Raw genomic sequence first — 24,833 nt, forward strand, 5'->3', positions numbered from 1 at the left:
AAACACATGTCCTACATGGAAAGACTCAAAAAACTCCAGCTATTCTCTGTCTCATATCATCTACTAAGAGGTGATCTCTGCTCGACTTACAAAGTCATGTCTGACCCAGCTCTGTTAGAAATGCTACAGCTAAAGAAATCCCAATCCCTGCGCTCCAGAGACCTCAACCCCAATACCACAATCAACAGAACATGCTGGAGGGACAGGTTCATAAACTGCCCATGCTCTGGAATAGACTTCCCATACATGTCCAGCAGAGCACCTCACTGGCCCTCTTCAAGAGGAATCTTGATGAGTCTAGTGTCATTACCTCTTTCTACTAAATACAAGGAGAACATTTAAGAAGGCCAATCAGCTTAGTTTCTGCTACTCCTTTCTCTCTTTCCACTAAAAAGAAAAAAAATTTCTAAGCTTGTTTCCTGCCTTTCCTGTGGGTGGTCTAGCTTGGATATAGATTTGCTGTGTCCAGGACTATTTGTAGGCTTCTAGGCCCCCAAGCCTTTCTGTGTTGGAGGGAAGCCTTCTAGCTTAATTTTGTTTCTTAGAACTAGCCAGTTTTTTGTTTCAGCACTCACTTGTTCAGAACTTACTGTAAGCACTAAATAAGCTACAAATTACTACAGCACTCAACTTTCCTCACTGTCTAGAGGAAAACAGTTTCTAGTACTTAACAAATAACCACCTATCCAGGCATGTCTAAGGGTCAGCTCCCGGTGTTTTCTCCTGTCTACCTGATGAATCTGGGCATCTTGAGGTAATGCAGTAATTGCCTCATGTACACAGACAACCCTCTCCTCCTACCACCCAAAACTACAACCTGTGAGAGATGCACTTATATAGCCAAACTGGAAGCAAGGCTCTCTTCCCCCAAGACTGGACTAGACAGTCAAGAGGAGAAGATAAACACTTGCACCACACCACAATCAGCACATATTCCCTCAAAACCTACACCACCAAAACACACACATAGAAACACAAAATACACGCCTACATTCGCGGAGGCTCTCAGTAAAAACCTGCTCAAGCAACAGGGACTTCCAAGCAGAAACACAAGCAACCTCCACCCCCCCCAACACAACCCAAATGACACATAGCCCAGAAACTCAGTGTGCCACTCAACCACAGCCCATAAGGCATAACAACGTACCCAATACTGTAGTCATAGGTGACTCTATAGTCAGGCCAACTGATGTTCCACTCACTAGGCTAAACAAGGAGAAAGTTACTGTCAGCTGCCTGTCGGGTGCCAGGATCCGCCACATAACGCATGCACACAGGTCACTCCACAACAAGTACAAATATGACTCTGTCATTGTCCATGTTGGTGTGAATGACCAGAGATGTACCTCCTTGGACTACATGAAAAGGGACATGGAGGAGCTGTCCGATCTTGTAGCCCAGGCAGGTATGACCCTAGCCCTGAGTAGCATCCTGCCATCACCCAGAATGATACCACAGTACAAGGACAAAATGATTGACTTCAACAATTGGCTAAGCTTCTGGTGTAATTCTAAGGGGATCCAGTACATGTCTGCCTGGGATGACATGATCGACAAGCCACGATGCTTTGCCAGAGATGGCCTGCACCTGTCACCCCTGGGATTCCGAAAACTGGCGAAGGCTCTAGCCACCTCTATAGTGCCTTTTTTAGGCAAGGTTCAAATGACAAATTCACCACCCTAACAGGTACAGGCAAGAAGAATCTGAGGGTATTGCTACTCAATGCTAGAAGTCTAAATCTCAAAATGCACTCACTCGAGGCACTCCTTAAAATGGAGAACACAGACATCTGTGCAGTGAAAGTCCTGGTTCGAGGCTCCAGAGAGTACCCCTGCATTACCAGGCTATAATTCATACCACACCTTTCGGCCACCTAACCTGGACCGAAACACTCAAGGCGGAGGTGTGTCCATATTCATTATGGATATCCACACCACCAGGCTAGTTGCTCAGCATAATGCATCCGAGATTATCCAAGTGCAACTAACTCTGGGCAAGACCGCAATCCAAATTGTAGCTTGCTACAGATCCCCCACCATACCCTAGGATTCCCACTCCTCATTTCTTAATACACTGGAAAATATTAGGGTACAACCTAACACCCTAATAATGGGCGATTTCAACTACCCTACCATTAACTGGGAAAACTACTCATGTACCAACTCTTGTGCTCAACGTTTTCTGGAATTCATAAATTCCAATGCCATGGATCAACTTATCCACACCCCCACCAGGGGCAGCAATATCCTAGACATGGTTATTACCAATATGGGCAACCGGTGCTCCACACCAGAGGTCAATTCCTCGTTGGTCAGATCCGACCACAAACTAATCACCCTAGACATCCACATCCCTCCCCCACCCCCCATTAGGGAAACCAAAGTAAAAAATGTCTCCAAAGCCAACTTCACGCTTCTTAAGACAGAAGTGGCAAACTTCAAGACACCCATGCTGACGGACAATAGAGGTAGGACTGCTGAATCCCACACAAATGCACTTTATAAGCACTTACACAAGTGCATGGATCGTGCAATCCTTAACAGAACCAAGATGCTACCTCCAAAAAAAGGAAGCCAATCTAGTGGTCCCCTGCCATAAACAAACTCTACAACAGAAGAAAGAAACTGTTGCAAAAAAAAAAAAAAAAAAAAAAAAAGAGTAACATCCCATGATTGGAGAAACTCCTTGGTCAGCCTCAGTAAGAAGCTGAGATCCCTCATAAAATCCTCCAAAGCTAGTTATGAAAACAAAATCGCCACTGACTCTAAAGACAACCACAAAGCATTCTATAGCCATGTCAAGAATCTCAATGGCAACACTCAGATCTGCTCTGAGTTACAGCACAATGGCACTAAATATACAGAACCAACTGATATTGCCAACATCCTGGCAGATAGGTTCAGTGCTAACTTTACCCCCCTGTCATCCCCTAAAGGGCCCATCTCTATACCAGAAGAATGCAAAGTTCCTGTAATCATGGCTGCACAGGTAAAACACACACTATCCAAAGCCAAGAACACAGCATCCATGGGACCTGATGACATCCCAGGCTGTGTTCTACATGAACTACAGAATGAACTGGCACTCCACCTAAGTACCCGTGTTCACTCATAGCCTCACCTCAGGCTATGTGCCCACTGAATGGCGCACAGTGACAGTTATCCCACTCCACAAAGGGGGAGCCACCACAGACTCCGGAAACTACCGCCCCATTATGGTCTGCGAGGCTATGGAACGTATCATCATGGAACTTATAAACAATGACATTGTTAATCTCCAAACTCAGGACCCCACCCAGTTCGGGTTTGTAAAAGGCAGATCATGTCTCCTAAACCTGATAGACTTCTTTGAAGCAGTCACCAAAGCTGTAGATGAGGGTAAGGTGGTTCACACAGCCTATCTAGATCTCGCCAAGGCTTTCTACACCATCCCCCACTCTGGAATTATAAATAAACTCACTAAACTAGGTATAAATCCCTATGTCACAAGATGGGTTGCCAACTGGCTCACTGACAGAATCTACACTGTGAAAGTAGCAGACTCCAAATCCATCTTCAGACCAGTGACAAGTGGAGTACCACAGGGTTCAGTCCTGGGTCCTCTCCTGTTTGGTATCTACTTCTCTGAAGTACAGGCCAAAACAGAAGGTCTTTGGCTAACGAAGATGGCAGATGACAGCAAACTAGGAGCCATAATCAAAACTCCAAAAGATGTGGACATCCTACAAAAGGGCCTCGCTGAGACAGATGCCTGGTGTCAAAGCCATGGGCTCAAGCTCAATGCCAAAAAGTGCACTGTCATCCCTTTTGGTAAAAACTCAGTACTCATGAAATACCACATAAGTGGTAGTCTACTAACACTGAAAGTGTGATAAAAGACCTTGGGACACAGGTGGACAGTAGTCTCTCCTTTGATAATTACATTGCCAGAGTAGTCAGGAAATCCTTCTATGTGGCACACCTCATTACAAAAGGTTTCTCATCCAGGAAAAAAAAGAGGCCATTGTTCCCCTCTACTTGTCATTATAGACCCATTATAGAGTACAATGCCCCTTTTTGGTATGTACCTCACAAGACATCTACAAAAACTGGAAAGGCCACAGAAATACCTCACAAAGAGGATTACCGGCCTCAAACAGATGCCCTATGCAGACCATCTCAAAAAACTGCAGCTTTACTCCATTGCATATCGCCTACTCAGAGGCAATCTCTGCCTAACACACAAAACTATGTCAAACCCAGAGCTTTTAGACATGCTCCACTTAAAGAAATCCCAAGCCCTACGAGCTACATGCTCTAGGGACCTAAACCTTGTCACCACAATAAACAGAACATGCTGGAGGGATAGATTCCTCTCTCAGAGACTTCCCATACACTGGAACAAACTACCTATCTATATCAAACAAAGCTCCTCATTAGCACTCTTCAAGAAAAATCTTGATGATTGGATGGTAGATGGGAAATTCACCCCGGGGATCACTTATGTGGCTCTGCTCGACAGTGGCACAGAAAAATAATTTTCTTGGGTGGCGAAAGCCAGGGTACCTTTGGCTAAGCTTCTATAGGCCCTAGGGCTAATAGCCTAGTACCTAGCTATGAACCTAAATAGAAAGTTCACCCCAGGGATCAGTCCACTGGCTCTACTTGATAGAGGCATTGGGAACTAATGTCGGGCGGCACGATGCCAGGGCATTTCTATCAGCTAGGCTTGTAAAGGCTCCAGGGCCATTAGCCTAGTACACACCTATGAACCTATTATATTAACTATTACTATTATGAATGAAAAAAGCCTCCTTCTCTGGTCCTCAACTTAGAAACATTTTAAGCAAAACCTCACTAGGAATATATTCACAAACGCCATCTCTTACATCTAAGGTTATCTTATATACAGTACAAAGCAATACATATCAGTTACACACGCCATAAAGCAGACCAATGAATGATGGACCGGACAGAAGATTCTGCTAAAATGGCCTTATTTTGTTTTTCATTTTATCTCTTGACAGATGTTACAGGCTGTTAGAAAATATAGGGATAAGGTATCTGCATATATTACCCTTAGCTGTAAGATCTCTATAGATCTAATGTACATTAGGGGTCATTTTAGTCATACCTGGCCAAGTCTGGTCCCATAAACTAATACAACTTGCCCTTTTGTCTTCAGTTTGTAGACTTGTGTGAGCTTTGATTTGTTTGCTGTACTCTCCTTTCTTTTCACATTCTGTGAAAATGTCACAGAGTTTAAGCACCACTTCTAGTGGTTCTTCTGTATTTCCTTCTTTGTCATTTTTCTGAACTCCGTTTGTCTCATGCTAAAATTTCACTTGTATAGCATATTAAATGAGCATAAATTCAAACATTTTCTCACTGTACCTAGAAAATGGAAAATATTTAATATAATGTGTTCTAGTCTCAATAAAAAAACAAGACAAAGTCTTAATTAATGCAAACCATGCATTGTCTTTTTCTTTTTATGACTATTTTCCCATTTGGTTAATGCAGTTAAGACTGCATTTTTGTGTAAGTTTGCCAGTTATTTTCATGCATGAACTGTGGTTTTGTGTAGCACTTTTCCACAACAGTGATGTTATGAGGAAATAAAATCCTTGCTGAAAGCAATAATTCATGAATCTGACTGCCTTTAGGGATTGTCTTCATCCTCCCATTCTATAGTAATCATCATCATCACGGGTCAGTATGAGATCAGATGCAAGAAATATTTGATACAGTCCCTTGGAGGACTACTGCAGGTAAGCTACTACAATCTTAAGGAATGACTAGCATGTTCAGCATAACACATGGGTGAGCCTATGTTGTAGTTGGTTTTGGCAAGAAAGGCTCTTCTGTTTACATAATATGCCTGGTTTTGGTCTGGGCTACTCTGAGGGCAAATAAATCCTACTTGATATCCATGAATTCGGAGATCTTATTTAGGGAATCCAAAAGTGTACTTCTAGAAAAAGGGAAAGATCAAGTAGGAGTTAAAAAAATCCTTTTTTTACAATAAACACAAAACAATGCAAAAGCCTCAAAAATCATACTTATCTCATTAACACGCTCGACTATATTCTCTAACCGCTGTGTTTGGTGGCCTGGAAGATCTCATCTTAGAACATAGTAGAACTCTCTTATTAGAACCAGTGTTAAAGATTTAGAGAACAGCAAGAAAACAGCCACACAAAAAATTATAGAAGGCAAAGTGGAAAAAGTTGACAGTGTGGGCTCAGAAATAATTATTTGCAAGGCACTTAAGTGTTTGGTATATAGCATCCTAGGTTACTTGCAGACATTTTACCATATGTCACTCTTATTCTTCTAGTGAACTGTATATGTATCTACTTTCTCATTTGTATGCATAGCTCTACTCTAGTTTCTGCTATCAGTTCTTTCAAGCTGCAGCTCTTTAAAAGACCTATATCTCAAAAATTGGCAAGGGACCCAACATTTATGATAGAAAAAAATAATGCGTCTGTTTATGAACCAGGATTCACAACAGACATTAACTAGATCTCTTGAAACCTATATATATTTTTCTGTCTGTGAGTTGCTTAAACTGTTACAGTTGCTTTCTGACTTACATGCTCCATTTTGTTTTCGGTTTTAAGAAATTTGCTTGGCCTGATGTTTTTATTCTATGTGGGAGATCTGGGCTGCGTATTTCACGTTTTTTTCATTGGTTAATTTGTTTCTTCAGTGATACTTAAACATACATAGGGAATTTTGTTTTTCATTTTTTCCTGATAAAATTCAAAGCCTCCAAAACTACACGCACTGTTGGTGACTCCCTCCTGTTATTTTGGCCACCCACCCTTCCATTCCTCAAATCTGTTTTTTAACCTTGGTGCTTTTAAGCTGCCCATCTCATTGTCTGTTCTACTGATTTACTTGGTCTGAATTCACTATATAACTAGCTGTTAGATAAAGCAGTGTATTTTTACACTAAAACGAAGGTCTTTTGGCTTTTCTCGGTTATGGGTCACCACAGCGGAACTCCGGTCTGCTAATGATTGGCAGTGGATTTTTTTTTCTATGGTGCCGAGGTGCCAGCCCGATGCCTAACCTTCAAAGAAGGCACACCCATTCACGCACACACCTACCTGCATGTGCTCCAACCGAGAATCGAACCAGAGAACCTTTTGCTGTGAGGCAACAACGCTAACTGCTGCACCACCGCTGACTCAAAGCAGTGTATTTTTTACACTAGCAATCACTTTTGTGGGTTTTTACATCAAGAAACAAGTGAATTTTCCATCTAGTGGCACTGGGTGGTTGTCTGGTCTGTATAGGTTAGGGAAACACACTAGAGATTCCTGCATGTAGTCATTTTATTGGCTACAGGGCTTATTAATCAGCTTATCTTGGTTTAGTGCCTTTATAAAACCAGTCTCACATAAAGCTATCACAACAATGAATCAAACACAAACGCACAAAGACATACTCGGAGGCTCTGAGCAAAAATTTACCTAAACAGCAGAGGCCTCCAAAGCAGACACCCAAGCAACCGCCACCTCATGACACCACAGGCAACACATAAAACACAAAATCAGTGTGCAAAGCAGTCACAGCCCTTAAGGCCAAATACAACACCAAACATACTTGTCATAGGTGACTCCATAGTCAGACACACTGACGTCCCACTCACCAGACTGAACAAGGAGAGGGTCACAGTAAGCTATCGGGTGCTAGAATCCGCCACATAACACAAGCTCTCGGGTCATTCCACAGCAAGTACAAATATGACACAGTCATTGTCCGTGCTGGTGTGAACGACCTGAGACGTACCTCCCTGGACTACAGGAAAAGAGACATAGAGGAGCTCTCTGATTATGTAGCCCAGGCAGGTATGACCCTGACCCTGAGCAGCATCCTTCCTTCACCAAGAATGATGCCACAACATAGAGACAAAATGGTCAGCTTTAACAACTGGCTAAATTTCTGGTGTCATTCAAAGGGGATCCAGTGTCTGTCTGCCTGGGATGACATGCTTGACAAGCCATGCTGCTTCGCAAGGGACGGCTTGCACCTGTCACCCCTGGGATTCCGGATATTGGCTAAGGCTCTTGCCACCCCCATAGTGCCTTTTTTAGGCAAGGCTCAAATTCTAAACCTACCACCCTAGAAAAAAAAATGGGAAGAAACTAAGGGTAATGCTGCTCAATGCCAGAAGTCTAAATCTCAAAATCCACGCACTCGAGGCCCTTCTCAGTATGGAGAACATCGATGTCTGTGCTGTGACTGAAACCTGGTTCAAGGCTCCTGAGAGCACCCCGGCACTATCAGGTTTTACCTCATATCATGCGTTCCGGCCCCAAAACCCGGACCACACCACAAAAGGAGGGGGTGTATCCATATTTATCAAGGATACCCACACCTCCAGGTTGGTGGCAACGCATGAAGCATCGGAAGCCATCCAGGTGCAATTAACCATAGGCAAAACTGCTGTACAATTTGTAGCATGCTACAGGCCACCCTCTCAAACTCAGGAACCCCACACAGCCTTCCTGAAGACACTGGAGGGTATAAAAGTATCTCCAAACACCATTATATTGGGTGACTTCAACTACCCGAATATAGACTGGGAACATTACTCAAGCCCAAACTTTCTAGCCCAAAGGTTCCTGGAGTTCATAAATTCAAATGCCATGGAACAACTAGTCACCGTTCCCGCAAGAGGAGAAAATATACTAGATCTCATCATCACAAACATGGGGACAAAATGCTCCACACCGGAAGTATATCCCTCATTGGTGAGATCAGATCATAAACTAATCTCACTGGATATCCACATCCCGCCCCCACCCAAAACAAAAAAGACCACAGTGAAGAACTTCTCTAAAGCAAACTTCACACTACTCAAGACTGGTGTGGTATCCTTCAAGGCCCCCGAGCCAGTGGAAACCACAACCCAAGCTGCGGAAGCCCTTACAAATGCCTTCTACGAACACCTCCAGGACTGCATGGATCAGGCAATCCCTAATAAAACCAAGACTCTTTCCACCAAGGGCAAACGTCCAGTCTGGTGGACCCCAGCCATAAACAAACTTTACAATAAGAGGAGAAAACTGTTACATGATAGAGCAAAATCCATAAAAGAGAAGACACCTTTGATCATTATTAGTAAAAAAATACGAGCACTCATAAAATCATCCAAGGCCAAAATCCATAAAAGAGAAGACACCTTTGATCATTATTAGTAAAAAAAATACGAGCACTCATAAAATCATCCAAGGCCAACTTTGAGAGAAAAATTGCCATAGATTCAAAAGACAATCATAAGGCCTTCTTCAGCTATGTTAGAAACCTGGGTGGAAACTCCCAGATATGCTCAGAATTAGTCCAAAATGATACAAAAATCACTGAACCCACAGACATTGCCAACATACTGTCAGACAGGTTCAGTGCAAACTTCATCCCCCTCCCCCAAAAGGAGAGATAACTATCCCAGCGGAGTGCAGCCTCCCAGACATCTCCAATGCGCAGGTGAAAGCTGCTCTCTCTAAAGCTAAAACACAGCATCAATGGGACCGGATGGTGTCCCCGGCTGTGTGCTACACAAACTCAATGAGGAACTAAACCCGCACATAAGGCAGCTGTTTAATCTTAGCCTTACCACAGGATACGTGCCCAAGGAGTGGCGTCACGGCAACTGTGGTCCCACTCCACAAAGGCGGTGCCTCACGGACCCTGGTAATTACCGCACCATAAGCTTAACAAGCCTGGTCTGCAAAGCTATGGAGAGGATCATAATGGAACTCATAAACAAAGACATAGGGGACTTGCAGACATTGGACCCGACCCAGTTTGGCATTGTCAAGGGCAGATCATGCCTTTTGAACTTGGTCGACTTCTTCGAAACAGCCACCAAGGCCATTGATGAGGAAAGGCAGTCCATACAGCCTACCTTGACCTTGCAAAAGCTTTCGACACAATACCCCACTCGGGTATTATAGAGAAACTTACCAGCTTAAATGTAAACCCATATGTCACAAGATGGGTTGCAAACTGGCTAAAGGACAGAACCCACAGGGTTAGAGTAGCTGGCGCCATGTCAGACTCCAAGCCGGTCACAAGTGGTGTCCCACAGGGCTCAGTCCTTGGCCCCCTGTTGTTCGGCATCTACTTCTCAGAAGTACAGGCTAACATAGGAGGACTATGGCTGACAAAGTTTGCAGATGACTGCAAACTGGGAGCCATAGTGGAAAGTACATCGGACACAGATATCCTTCAGAGGGGTCTCTCGGAAACTGACAGCTGGTGCCAGAGCCATGGCCTGAAGTTAAATGCCAAAAAATGTACAGTCATACCCTTCGGGAAAAACAAGGTAACCCCAAGCTACCATATAGGTGGCAATCCACTAAGCACAGAAGAGGTTATCAGGGACCTGGGGACCCAGGTTGACAGTGGCCTTTCTTTTTTCACTCACATTGCTAAAGTGGTTAGAAAAACCTTCTACATTGCCCACCTGATCATGAAGGGATTCACATCCAGATCAAGTGAGGTCATTGTTCCCCTGTACTCTTCACTTATCAGACCAATGATCGAGTACAATGCCCCATTCGGGATGTATCTCACCCGACACCTGCAGCAATTGGAGAGACCCCAAAAGTTCCTCACCAAAAGGATAAAGGGACTCCAAAATCTGTCATATGCTGCCAGACTGAAGAAACTCCAGCTCTATTCAGTCGCATACCGCCTGCTCAGAGGTGACCTGTGCCTGACATACAAGGCCATGTCCAACCCGGAATTAATGGACATGCTCCACCTCAAAAATCCAAATCTACCAGATCCACTAGAGCAAGCGACTTAAACCTTAGCACGGATATAAATAGGACATGCTGGAGGGATAGATTTGTCACCCAGAGACTCCCTATGTTGTGGAATAAAATCCCGGTCCATGTGAGGCAGAGTACCTCGCTGGCTCTGTTCAAGAGAAATCTTGACCGGTGGATGGGAGATTGTAGGTTTACCCCGGGAATCATCTCTGTGTCACTGCTGGACAGAGGCACAACAAACTAATGGGCACAGTATTTTTTAACATAAGGGGTGGCGTAAGCCACAAAAACTCTGGGCTAGGCTTATAAATGCCTTAGGGCAGATAGCCTAGTATAAACCTATGAACCTATGAACCTATAAATTCTGTACAACTGAGTGGCTCTTAGCACATTTCTAGAAAGTAAAGTACTTTTACTGAATAATCATACCTTTATAATCTGCTGTATCTGTATTTTTAAGTTTGTTTGTGGTAGTATTTCACTCCAGACACTCCTTTACGGTGCTTTTACATTAGGAACGCTGGAATTACTCATATAATGACAGTAGGGGTTTACCTGGTCTATCTGAATTGAGAAACACAATAAAGGGCTCCAAGTGTAGTCGCTGTATTGGCCAGAGGGCTCAAGTCAGTTTTCTGTATTTCCAGTGCTGGTATAAATTCAGAATATTTGCAGTGAGCTGCTCTCTGTGCCAGTGCCCCATACAAATGCAACCATCTGGGAACATTGCTTATTTTCATTATACTTTGAAAGTTTACTATGCTGGTTACCTTATTATAGCACCTAGGGCTACAGCTGCTCAGACAACATATGATTCTGGCACTGAACAGCATCACTGGTTAGGTTAGCTGCAGATTGCACCACTTAAGCACTCATCCCTAATCCAGTTACTAACACCATCCACACCTGTTCCTTTCAATTACGCATTAGAACCTGCAACCATGGATGGGCACTTTCCTGCTATCACTGCATCCAGCTTGATGGACATGGGTATCCTGAGGCAATGTAACAAATTCCTTATGTACACTGACAACCACTTAATTCTCAGACAGACAAATACAGTACATGAAAGATGTAGTTACTCATTAATATTGGAGGTTAGACTCTCATACACAGACACAAAAAGCAGCAAACAGGTTGTCAGCAACTTTCACACATCACTCACCGCACCCAAAAAGGACCACACACACAGACCCATATATGTGGAGGCACTCGCATGTAACTTACCCAAACCTCAAAGTTCTCCCAAGTACACTCCTGAGAAACTCTGCATGTAGACAATCAAGACAATTTCCATCACAACACAAAGCTACATCTCCTTGTGTCTCAACTACCATGCCCATAAGGTGAAACATTCAATGTGGAAGACATAGCAAATCTGCTTGCTGACAAATTCAGCTCAAATTTCACCTCCCGATCAGATCCAGTTCTCCCCCAAAAAATACCCTCTGTGACACCCCTGCACTGGCCCGGTAATCAAGGAGCCTTCAACCCTCACCACTAACACCAGTGAGGGACATACAAATTGGGAGGATGACAAGTACACACACACAGTAAAGTACAATTTCCCTTAAAAGCACACAGAGATCACAGACAGTCTGAGGCTGGTTTCTCCCTACCTCTCTCCAGATCCCCAATAAGACTCCCCACTGGCACAGCTATAGGGTTAAGATTTCAGCCGAGGGCAAATTCTCCTGCTAGGATATGACCTACCAGCCTCTGGAAAGTTGCTGGGGCATTTTTCAACCCAAAGGACATCTTTGTGAACTCATACAAGCCGAAAGGAGTCACAAAGGCTGACCTCTCTCTAGCTCTGGAAGTCAAGGGCAACTGCCAGTAACCCTTGGTAAGATCAATGGTGATAAGATACTAAGCCCCAAATAGCTGCTCTAGGGCTTCATCTGTCCTAGGCATGGGGTAAGCATCTGACTCTGTGTGACTATTTAATTTCCTGTAGTCCACATATAACCTGGTGCTGCCATCCTTCTTTGGTACCAGCACCACTGGGGAGGCCCAGGGACTGCTGGACTCCTGAATTATCCCTAGTTCCAACATTTCCTGTATCTCCTCCCTCAGAGTCCGTTTGACTCTCTCAGGCACCCTATAAGGGGGCTGCTTAATAGGCCTTTGGTTTCCTGTATCCACATGGTGCTGCACCAGGTGGGTGCACCCTGGTTTCACAGTTAACATGTCCCCAAACTCCTGTAACACTGCTCGGATTACTCAAACCTAGGTAGGGGACAGCTGCTGGGACATTGCTACCCCTTCCACTGAGGTGTCAGTCCGAACCTCACTGAGGAGATCAGTCACCAGATCCTTCTCAGACTCTTCCTGCAATTCGCTGCAAATACTCAGCACAAGGTCCTCCCTATCATGGTAAGGTTTCATCATGTTAACATGGTACAATTTGCATCCCTGCCTCCTGCCTAGCAGTTCTACCATGCAGTTAACATCACTGACATTCCTTACCACCTCATAGGGTCCCTCCCAAGCTGCCTGCAGCTTACTGTGCCTGACAGGAATGAGGACCATTACCTGCTGCCCTAAAGCATACTCTCTAGCTCGAGCATTCCTGTCATACCAGACCTTTTTCTGCTGTTGGGCTTCTGCCAGTTTCTCCTGGGCCAAGCCCAAGAGTTCCCTGAGTTTTGTCCTGAGGTTTAGGACATATGCCACAACCCACACCTTGTGAGATTCACACTCGCCCTCCCACTCATCTCAAATTAAATTTAGACGTCCCCCCTCACCCTATGCCCATATAACAACTCAAAGGGTGAAAACCCTGTGGATTCCTGTGGAATATCTCTGTAAGCAAACAGATGGGGCAAATATTTGTCCCACTCCCTCCTAAACTTGTCTGCAAATGCCTGTAGCATGGTCTTGAGTGCAGAGTTTAACCTCTCAACAAGACCATTAGTCTGGGGATGGCAGAGGGTCATCTTTAGGTGCTTCACCAGACAGTACTTCCACAGACAAGTCAGCAGGTCTGACATGAAATTGCCACTTTAGTCAACCAGTATTTCTTTTGGAAAACCTACCCTGCTGAAAATCTCTAACAAAGCATTTGCCACCTTGTCTGTCTCAATGGAGGACAGACCCACTACCTCAGGGTATCTGGTAGCATAATCTACTACCACTTTTTCCCTGTGGAACTTGGGGTGCGCAGAGGTCCCACAATATCCATAGCTACTCTCTGAAATGGCTCCTCAATCACAGGCAAAGGCATCAAAGGAGCTTTCACCTTGTCAACTGCCTTGCCTACATTTTGGCACTGTTCACAGGTCCTGCAGTACCTTGTTGCATCTCTGGAAATCCCAGACCAATAAAGGTTTTGCATAACACATCTCTTTGTACGTGTTATGCCCATATGACCTGCAAAGGGAATATCATGGGCTATGGCTAGAAGTGCCAGACGGTAGGCTCTTGGCACTTCCAACTGCTGTATGCTCTTACCCTCTAGCCCTCCCTCAGGGGTCCATTCACTATACAGTAATCCTTTGTCCCAGTATACAGATTCCCCTTTCTCTTTTAAATTAGGTGCCTCACTAGCTACCTCTCTCAGGCCTTGTAATGTGGGGTCTGAGAGCTGAGCCGGTCTCAACTCTCTCTCTGTAACCCTTCCCAGCTCCCCTTCAAAGGAAGTCTGGTATCCTCTGACAGTGGTGCCTCACTGTCAGCCTGGGTACTACTATTCACCTCTGCCGTTGCAGTCACTCTGTCCAGGAGACCATCAGTACCAACAAGGAGCTGTGGCTCACCTTCAGTCTTACTGCTACAGGGAAGCTCCCTCTCTGAAGTAACCACCTCACCCTTCCTGGCTGCAAGTGTGCGTTCTGTCTGGGTCTCCCCAGGCTACCAAACCCACATGCTCGTCTCCAAGCCTGGCTACTGGTAACTGCATGAACACATGGTACTGCATTATCAAAATCATTCCCTATCATGACATCTTCAGAGATATCCTCAAACACACCTACTTGCTGGCTTCCTTTTCCACCCTCCCAATCAAGGTAAACCCTAGCCAATGGTATTTGGAATGGGGTCCCTCCTAAAGCTCTGACTGGAGGGGACTGCCCAGGCAAGTAGCACTTCTCTGTAAACATTGCAGGTTTCAAAATGGTTACGCCAGAGGCTCCCTCTCTCTTAGCAATGGTCTGTTTGCCATTCACTAAGATAGGATATAATCTCTTGTGGTAGTTTGGTACCCTTGTTGTCTCAAGACAACTTACTGTTGGCATTTTTTGTCATTCCCACTTACTGGCTCTCCCACCTTTTCTTCCCCACCTTGCCTCCGTGGACATCTATATTCTACATGGCCCCACTGGTTGCATTTAAAACATTTAACCCTAGGTCCTGGACATGTACCTGGACTGGTGGCTTCCCCTGCTACTGGCAGATTCTGTTGGGGCAGTCTAGGCTGCCCACCATGGGTTCCCTTAGACCCATGAGCAGCACTGTGTGTCCCTTTCCTGTGCAGTGATGCCCTGCTTGCTAGGTATAGGTCTCCCTTCTTTCCCAACTCATCTACAGTAAGGCATTGTCCATCAGCTAACCAGATCCTCATGTCCTCAGGCAAAGTGCTAAGGGCTTGTTCCCTCAACAAAATGTCTGCCAGCCCTTCAAAAATGGTGACCTGACATCCACTCACCCACCTATGAAAATAAGTGCTTAATTCAGCAATATATTCACACATACTTTCATCTGCCTTGCATCCGTGCTCACGAAACTTTTTCCTATAAACTTCAGGTGTTAACTTAAAAAATTCTAGCAAACAGTTCTTTAAAACATGATAATTTAAACAGTCCTCATCAGGCAGTTTGGAAAGAAGAGTTACAGCTTTAGCATGGAGTAAGGGGGTCAGAAACTGTACCCAGAGCCCTTGGTCAACATCATGCTGTTTACATAGCCTCTCAAACATATGAGCGAAACTATCAAAATTACCCCCCCCTGTAAATTGTGGAAGAAATTTACTGACCTTAGTTGCTTCTGAGGTTCAGTTGCTCCCTTTCCCATTACTTCCATGACTCTGGCAAAGAGTCAACATCTCCTTTTCATGTTGCCTCTCCCCTTCCTTCTCCTCAGCGTCTAGGCGTAGCAGTTTCTCATTCTCCTCAGCCTGCATACATCTCAGTCTCTCTGCTGTTTCTATTTCCAAACACTTGGCTTCCAACTCAAGTCTCTAACTCCAGATGGATTTTTAAGTTCTCATTGGAAAGGTTGGGCTGTCCATTTTCTGAGAGTTGTACATCTCCAGGGCCAGTCCGATTGGCATCCTGGTTGTTATTCTCTGATGCAGCTGTGACTAAAGCTGCAATCATGTCTGCTTTAGTCCAGTTGGCATGCATCAGTCCTTTAGCCTGGCACATCTCAAGCCAGCTGGCTCCTTGTCAGCTTGCCATACTCCTCTGCTGACATGCTTGCCTGCTGCTCTCCCTGACTAAGCTAACAAAAAATAAAACAATTGTGATATGAACTCTGTACTCCTAATCAGCCATGCAGTAAACATTCAAACATCTTCAGTGATCACTGCACACAACCTACAGGAGTTCAATATCCATACCACTACAAGCCAATTAATGTGATGTGGCTATCCTACCACTACCAAACAATTAATATGTGACACTCCTGCACTGGCCCAGTAATCAAGGAGCTCCAATCCTCACCACTAACACCAGTCAGGGGCGTGCACATTGGGAGAATGACAAGTACACCCACAGTAAAGTACAATTTCCCTTAGGAGCACACAGAGATTACAGTCAGTCTGGGGATGATTTCTCCATTTCTCTCCAGATCCCCAATAAGACTCCCCACTGGCCCAGCTACAGGGTTAAGATCTCAGCAGAGTGGTCAAGCCAAAACCTCCAGCACCCTCTCTGTCCAACCAGTGCTTCGTGTCCCTGCCCAAGTAGCAGACACAAACACACTTTGAGATTTGATTTATATACAAACATACAGACACTTCTGAGGAAGGTTGGCACAGGTTCACTAGCTATGTCCCATTCTGCCCAAACTATAAGGTAGTACCAGCTGCCACCAACCACCATTATCAACTACTATAAGGCCCTTACAAAGGGTGACCAATTCTACTGTGTAATGTTACTATTATCCAAATGGTAAGTGTGTCCAAGACATTAAGGCTATTTAACAGTGGCCTGTACAGTGTTACCAAATATATATGCTAGTACTCTAAGAGCTTAAATATCTCTAACAAACCACTCACAATTAAAAGGTTTAAATATATTTAATAATAAATAATAACAGAACAAGACAATACTCAATAACCCAAATACAGTGACAACAGAGTTCAGAATCACAGGAAATACTTTAAAACAACATTGGAGGGCAGTCTCACACGAATAGAGAAAACATCTAGATTGATGTTACTATTTTCCTATCTCTAAGAGAGATACTATGATCTAAATCTTACTTACACAGCAAGGCAAGTGCTGGTGAGATGTTTACAGGTCCAGAGACAAATACAAAATGCCCAGACTTTCTCTCTTGAGATAGTTCTTAAATTAATAATACATATTACTGCTGGGTTAGCTAGATGAAATCACTATTTGACACCTGCCTCTATTTCCAGGCTAAACATACCAACGGAATTTAACATGTCTCTATAAAAAATACTTATCTTTTAGAAGTTGCCACTTCTCTCTTAGAAGCTTGCCTGAAACTGGAAGAAGTAAAACAATTAACAGTTTTACATTTTAAACCTAGTAATTATTTCTGTCTTAAGAAAAGAAAAAAAGAAAAAATCTCTAGCTGTAGACATTCTGTCTTCTAGCTGTGGTAAACAATCGTAAAAATCTTTACTTACTTTCTCAGAGTTTGCAAGTTAACTCTGTATGCCCCAATTAATAATATGAATATCTACATTTGTGCAGGTATGTAGTCCATATACATTTCTGCTCTTTTCCAGCAGGGTGCACTGTGGTTATATTTTTGAAGCTCAGCACATAACATACATGTTACTTACATTTGTAGACAAGCATATGGATCATATTAATATTTAAGACAACATATAATTATTGGCAAAATTTTAGCTAGCTGGGCTGGCAGGCTTCACACCTTCCACCACTCCACTGCCAATTATCACCAAAGAACAGGTTGACACTGTGCTCTCTAAAGCTAAAAACATGGCTTCAATGAGGCTTGACAATATACCAGGTTGCCTCTTAAAACAGCTTAAACAAGGAGTTATCAGACTTGTCAGGATCTCTATTTAAAAACAGCCTCTGGACTGGCTTTGCCTCGACAGGTGGAAGAGGGCAGCTGTCATCCCTCTGCATAAAGTAGGCCCATCTATTGACCCAGGTAATTACAGATAGAGAAGTTTGAGTAGTCTTATATGCAAGAAAATGGAAAGAATAATCATGGACCTGATAAATAATGATGTAGAAGACCTCCAAACAATGGACCTGACCCAATTCAGCTTTGTCAAGGGCAGTTCCATGTCTACTGAATCGGATGGACTTCTCTGAGAAAGTCACCACATGGATGAGGGTAAAACAGTACATACCACCTACCTTAATCTGGCCAAGACATATGACAATTCCCCACTCAGATATAACAAACTCACAAAACTGGGCATAAATCCCTATGTCACCAGATGGATAGCCAGTTGACTTATTTACAAGACACATGGTTAAAGTGGGTGAATCTAGACCCAACAAGAAGCCACTGACTAGTGTTTGCCATAGGGCTTAGTACTGGGACCACTCCCGTTCAGAATATACTTCTCTGAAGTCGAGGCAAATGTGGAAGGCCTCTTGATGACAACGTCTGCCAATGACTGCAAGCTGGGGGCCATCACAATCTCCAACGATGTAGGTATCCTTCAAAAGGGTCCAACTCAGACAAGTGATTGATGCCAGAACCATGGCCTGCAACTAAATGCAAGAAAATGTATTATCATATGCTCTGGGTAGTCAAATACCTCTGCAAATAAGATCATCAATAGCACACCCCTTACATTAGACTCAGAGGTGACAGAACTAAGTAGAGAGATATATAGTAGCCTGAACTTCAACGTCCATTTATCCACAGTGGTGAGGAAATTGTTTTATGTGGCACAACTTATAAGTAAAGGCATGGCATCCAGAAAATTACAGTCCCACTGTACTCAGCCCTCATTAGAATAATGAAGGAGTACAGTGCATCATTTGGCATGTACTTGACTAGGCACTTAAAGCAGCTGGAGCAACCTCAAAGGTTCCTCACAAAGAAAGTACAGGGTGTAAACAGCATGAACTATGCTGAGAGAGTAACAGGATAAGGCTTTTAGTCTATATCCTACTGACTATTAAGGGGTGACCTATGCCTGACCTACAAGACACTCACAAATCCAGACCTGATGAAGCAGCTACACATCCACAAGTCAAACAGCATGTTGGTCACCCGATCTACGGATCTAAACTTAGTCAGCGACTCAAACGAAACATGCTGGAGACAACTGTGTCTCAGAGAATGCCCCTTATTTGGAACAGGCTTCCTATTCACATTAACCAGAGCCTTTTCCTGGCCCTCTTAAATGCAACTTGGATCAATGGATGGGGAATTGCAAAGTCACACCTGGGTAGTGCCTATGTCCCTTTATGGACAGGGGACATATGTAAGATACTCAATGCACAGGCATAAATCCATGCCATCCTTTTGCCTCTAGGGGCCGTATATTGGGTAAAATCAGGTTATATTGGCTAGGCTTGTAAGGGCCCTATTGATCACCTATGAAAAACATTATTTTTATAGCAGTAACATGTGCTAGATTGATTCCTGATTTACAGGCCCTGACTTTCATGAAAATGTAGTTTCAGAAAAGATTTTAATTGGATGATTTATTTTTCATCATTTCCTTAGAGGTCTTTCACAAAACTGCACACCATAAACAACGCAGACATTACTCAGATGGAAAACGTAGTTTACCTGTACCTATGGAAACTTTATCGAAATGGCTTGGGAACTATTTTTTTTTTTGGTATAAATATAGCAGTGTCACTTTAAAATTATACCTGCAGTCCATGCACATTTAGTCAATGCTTCTGTAATAAGGGTTTGAATAAAAGCAGACTAAATTTCACTCAAACTCAAAAAGAATTCAGATTAGAACCCAGATTCCTCCTTTTAAGTATAAAGCCAAATACTTTTCCTGCAGGACACTTCTGTCCCTGTTACTTAATAGATAAACTTTCCTCATTTGAAAATTGTGCAATTTTGCATTCAGCAACGTTTGCACGCACTGTGTTCACAAACACTGCTTGTTACCTTCAGCCAAGGAAGAACCAACAAAAGGTAAGGAATACCTGTTTAATATGGATTGCTGCAATATCCCATCTGTTAGTGATGTACAATTAAAGTGTGTGCCTCACTCAACTGCACTTCATCCAAGGTGAGGAGGAACTTTCAGTTGTGTAGTCTGCAGGACAAAACAAGACATACTGAAGAAAAAATAACAAAAAAGGAAGAATGCACAACGGTTTCCTTAGATGCAATCAGCTTAGATATTACTGTTCTCATGGAAACACAGGTCACCAAATATGGCAAGTAGCTATCCCAGACAATAATCTATAAAGAACAAACAGGACTGGGGAAGGTATCTGGTATACAAATTTGAGACTAAATGTATAATACCCTGTACTCTAGTAGAAAAAGAAGTTATGTACTCACCACAATGTTCTATGTTTGTTGTCCAGTATCTCATCTTTATTCTTGCTGGTGGGGTTTGGATTCGAATCTCAGCTCCAACTCGGCCGTATACCAAAGCTCGAGAGCTTCTACTGACTCGAGGCTATAACCTATCCCATGGTGATTAGCAGATGTTCCCCAGATCTCGTTTGAGGGAGAGAGCTCCCTAGGATATGAATAACATACAGAAAGAAAAAATATATGAAATACATTGGTCATAAAGGTAAAAGGAAGGCAAGATGGGAATCAAACCATATTTGCCAATTGTAAAAAAAAATTCCTCTAGATCCTCCAAGAGGGGGATGGATGGGTGGGACGCAAGAATGAAGGCGAGATACTGGACAACAAACATGGAACATTATGGTGAGTACATAACTTCTTTGTTATGTTGTCCTATCTCGCCTTCATTCTTGCTGGTTGGGACAGAGTCCCCAGCACCTTTCTCTTGGATGACTCAAGGGAATAAACTCTTCAGGACAGTGGAACCAAAGGATGCCCTGTTCCGGGAGGCCACATCTACTTTGTGATGAGAGATAAAGGTGTCAGGATTGACCCATGTAGCAGCAGCACAGATTGAATCCAATGAAAGTCTGGATTGAAAGGCAATGGAAGTAGACACCGCTCTAGTTGAATGTCCTTTCACTTTCCCTGGCAGTTACTATTATGAGACTGATAAACACATTTGATAGTCTCAGTAAGCCATTTGGACAAAGTAACCTTTGAGACTGCCCGGCCTTTTTTTGTTTCTGAATCGGACACAAACAACTGATCTGATTTTCTGAAATCTTTGGTCCTGTGTAAATAAACGTGCAATTGTCTATGTACATCCAGTTGGTGAAGCTTATATTCTGCCTTGTTGCTATATTTAGGAAAAAACACAGGCAATTCTATAGATTGGTTTAAACTTGTTTCAGAACAGACTTTTGGTAAGAAGGAAGGATTTGTTCTGAGGGAAACACTATTGCTGTGGAAGATCAAATAGGGAGGACTGATGGATAAGGCCTGCAACTTTGAAACCCTCTTAGCTGAGGTAACTGCTGTTAGAAAGAGTGTTATCCAGGATAGAAATTTTAAAGAACAAGAGGATGCTGGTTCAAAGGGGGGGGGGGGGAGAATAAACGCTGATAATACTAAATTTAGATCCTATGGGGGAGGAGGGTTCTCTTACAGGAGGTCTTAACAGGAAAGTACCCCTGAGGAAGGCCTTGCATAACTTGTGGGACATTACACTAGATCCGAGTTCCCCCACATGATAATTAGATATAGCGGCTAGTTGAACTCGAATAGTGGCCACCGCTGCTCCTTGATTAGAAATGTCTGTCAGGAATTCCAAAATTGCAGGTATAGAAGCTGTAAAAGGATACATGTGTTTTTTTGTCCCCCCAACAAGAGACCCTCTTCCATTTGCTTGCGTAAAGTTTCCTAGTTATCTTTTTGTGCAAGGAGACCAAAATGTGGCATACTGCATGGGATAATTCTGGAAGCCTGGCTAAGACTGGAAGTGCAGAAACCAAGCTGTCAGCTTGAGCCTCTGAAGGGCAGGATGGAGCGTTCCTGACTGATGAGTCAGAAGAACTGGCACTGGGTCCCAGATCCATGGGTCCTCCTGAAGGTGGGGCCAAAGGAAAGGGAACCAAATCTGACAAGGCCAGTATGGAGCAATGAGGATTAACCTGTGACTCAATGACTTGGCTTTCTGAATAATGTTTGGAATCAAAGGAAATGGGGGAAAAGCATAAAGAGGTCCCGGGGGCCAATCGTGGGCGAGTGCATCCCTCGGTGAGAAGAAATGAGGGCAAAGTAGTTGCTGCATTTGGCACTGAAGGGAGTGGCAAAAAGGTCACAGCAAGACTGGCCCCATTAGTGAAAAATTCGGTTTGCAACTTCCTGATTCAGGGACCACTCGTGAGGCATGAGAATAGCTCCACTTTGTCTGTATGATGTTGGATTTCCCCCGGATGTGCATTGCCGTCAGAAAGCGTTGACCAGATATCGCCCATTGCCAAACTCTCTGGGCCTCTCGACACAGGGGATAGGATCTGGTTCCCCCCGTTTGTTGATGTACCATACCACCATACTGTCCGTCTGAATTGCAATGATCTCCGTGGGAAGAGAGTTCTGAAATGCTTGCAATGCCAGAAGCACCACCCTCATCTCTAGGACACTGATGTGCAAATGGTACTCATAATCTTTCCAAATCCCTTGGACTGTCTGTCCCAGATAATGCCCTCCCCACCCTATCTGGGACACATCCATGGTTACTGTAGCGACAGGTTGGGGAAGTACAAACGGTCTGCCCATTGTTCCCTGAGTGGACTGGATCCACCAAAGCAGATCTCTCTTGCAGGAGTCTGTAATGAGAATCTCATGAGACATGGGTAACTCGTGTATGGACCACTGAGCAAAGAGTAGCCACTCTTCTACATTCGCATGTGAAGTCGTGCCAGGGAAACTAGAGTTATTGTCGCTGCCATAGAGCCTAAGACCTTGAGGACAAATCTTGCCTGTACTTTTTTCTTGCTGAGCAAGATAAGCACTTGACTGCGTAATGTTTGAATCCTTTCTTGAGACATATTTGCCAACATGTCGTTTGTGTTTAAATCTGCACCTATAAAGGTAATACGCTGTGATGGCAACAAAGCAGATGTTTCTGCATTTGTAGTAATGCCTAGCTTTGAGAATAGATGGATGGTATAGTCCTTGGCTTTGATTAGTAGCCGTTTGGTGGTTGCAGTTAGGAGCCAGTCATCTATGTATGGAAACACCTGGAATCCTTGATGTCTCAGAAGAGCCGTGACTACTGCCATGCATTTGGTAAACACTCTTGGGGCTGTGGTGAGTCCAAAGGGCAGAACTCTGAACTGGTAATGACTGGCTCCCAGCTGAAAGCGTAGAAATCTTCTGGAGCACCTGTCCATCTTTATGTGGTAGTATGCATTCTGAAGAATTAACGAGCACATCCCATTGTCTTGTCCCAGAAAAGGGAGCAGAGACTGCAGTGTTACCATCCGGAACTTTGACTTCTTCACCGACTTTTTTAGTCTGCTGAGATCCAATATGGGTCTCCAGTCCCCTGTCTTTTTTGGAACTAAAAAGAACCTTCATAGGTTGGTACTAGGCTATCAGTCCTAGGGCCTATACAAGCCTAGCCATAACAATTCCCTGGCTATTTCTTCCCACGCTATTTATTTCCCTGGACCCCTGTCTAGCAGGGCGACTGTGATCCCCGGGGTGAATTTCCTTTCTCCCATCCAAACGTCAAAGTTCCTTTTGAAGAGGGCCAAAGAGGCACTCTGCTTGACATGTATGGGCAATCTATTCCAGAGTCTGGGGAGTCTCCGGGTCAGGAACCTATCCCTCCAGTATGTTTTGTTTATTGTGATGACAAGGTTTAATTCCTTGGAGCATGTGGCTCTGAGGGATTGGGATTTCTTTAAGTGTAGCATGTCCATCAGCTCTGGGTTTGACATGGCCTTGTATGTTAAGCAGAGATCGCCTCTGAGTAGATGATATGTGACAGAGTATAGGTGGAGTTTTTTAAGGCGGTCAGCGTAGGGCATCTGCTTTAGGCCTGTGATTCTTTTAGTGAGGTATTTCTGCGGCCTTTCCAGTTGTTCTGATTCGAAGAAGTCAATCAGGTTCAGGAGACAAGATCGGCCCTTCACGAACCCAAACTGGGTGGGGTCCAGTGTTTGAAGGTTGCCAATGTCTTTGTTTATAAGTTCCATGATAATACGCTCCATGGCCTTGCAGATAAGGCTTGTCAGACTGATGGGACGGTAGTTTCCGGGATCCAAGGTGGATCCCCCCTTGTGGAGTGGGATAACTGTAGCTCTGCGCCACTCAGTGGGCACAAAACCTGAGGTGAGGCTATGATTAAACATGACACTTAGATGAGGTGCCAGTTCATATTGTAGTTCATGTAGTACACAGCCCGGGATGTCATCTGGTCCCATAGATGCTGTATTCTTAGCTTTGGAGAGTGCGTTTTTTACCTGTGTAGCCGTTATTACCGGCATTTGGCAATCTTCTGGTATTGAGATGGGGCATTTAGGGGGTGAGAGGGGGGAGCTGGCACTGAATCGATCTGCCAGGATATTGGCAATATCCTTGGGATCAGTATATTTAATGCCATTCTGTTTTAGCTCAGAGCAGATCTGAGCATTGCCATTTAGATTCTTGACATAGTTACAGAATGCCTTGTGGTTGTCTTTGGGATCTTTAGCAATTTTGTTTTCGTAACTAGTTTTGGAGGATTTTATGAGGGATCTCAGTTTCTTACCGAGGCTGTTAAGGAAGTTTTTTGCATCCTGAGATTTTCTGCTTTTCTGCAACAGTTTCTTCCTTCTGTTGTAAAGTTTGTATATGGCAGTGGACCACC

At 43.9% G+C, this 24,833-nt stretch overlaps 1 protein-coding gene across 8 annotated transcripts in view; it reads right to left on the reverse strand.

Moving 5' to 3' along the window:
- Positions 1–24,833, reverse strand: part of KYAT3 (kynurenine aminotransferase 3) — an 846,358-nt gene that overhangs the window by 763,598 nt on the left and 57,927 nt on the right. For 4 of the 8 annotated variants that reach the window (XM_044085640.1, XM_044085642.1, XM_044085638.1 and 1 more), the window contains exon 2: positions 20,071–20,183. The exons of the other annotated variants lie outside the window; for them this stretch is intronic. The gene's annotated coding sequence lies outside the window, so the exon portion shown is untranslated. The remainder of the gene's footprint in view (positions 1–20,070; positions 20,184–24,833) is intronic. 8 annotated transcript variants of the gene reach the window in all.

The sequence above is a fragment of the Protopterus annectens genome, chromosome 10.part0, assembly GCF_019279795.1.
Source record: "Protopterus annectens isolate FY-2018-M chromosome 10.part0, PAN1.0, whole genome shotgun sequence".
Lineage (NCBI taxonomy): Eukaryota > Metazoa > Chordata > Ceratodontiformes > Protopteridae > Protopterus > Protopterus annectens.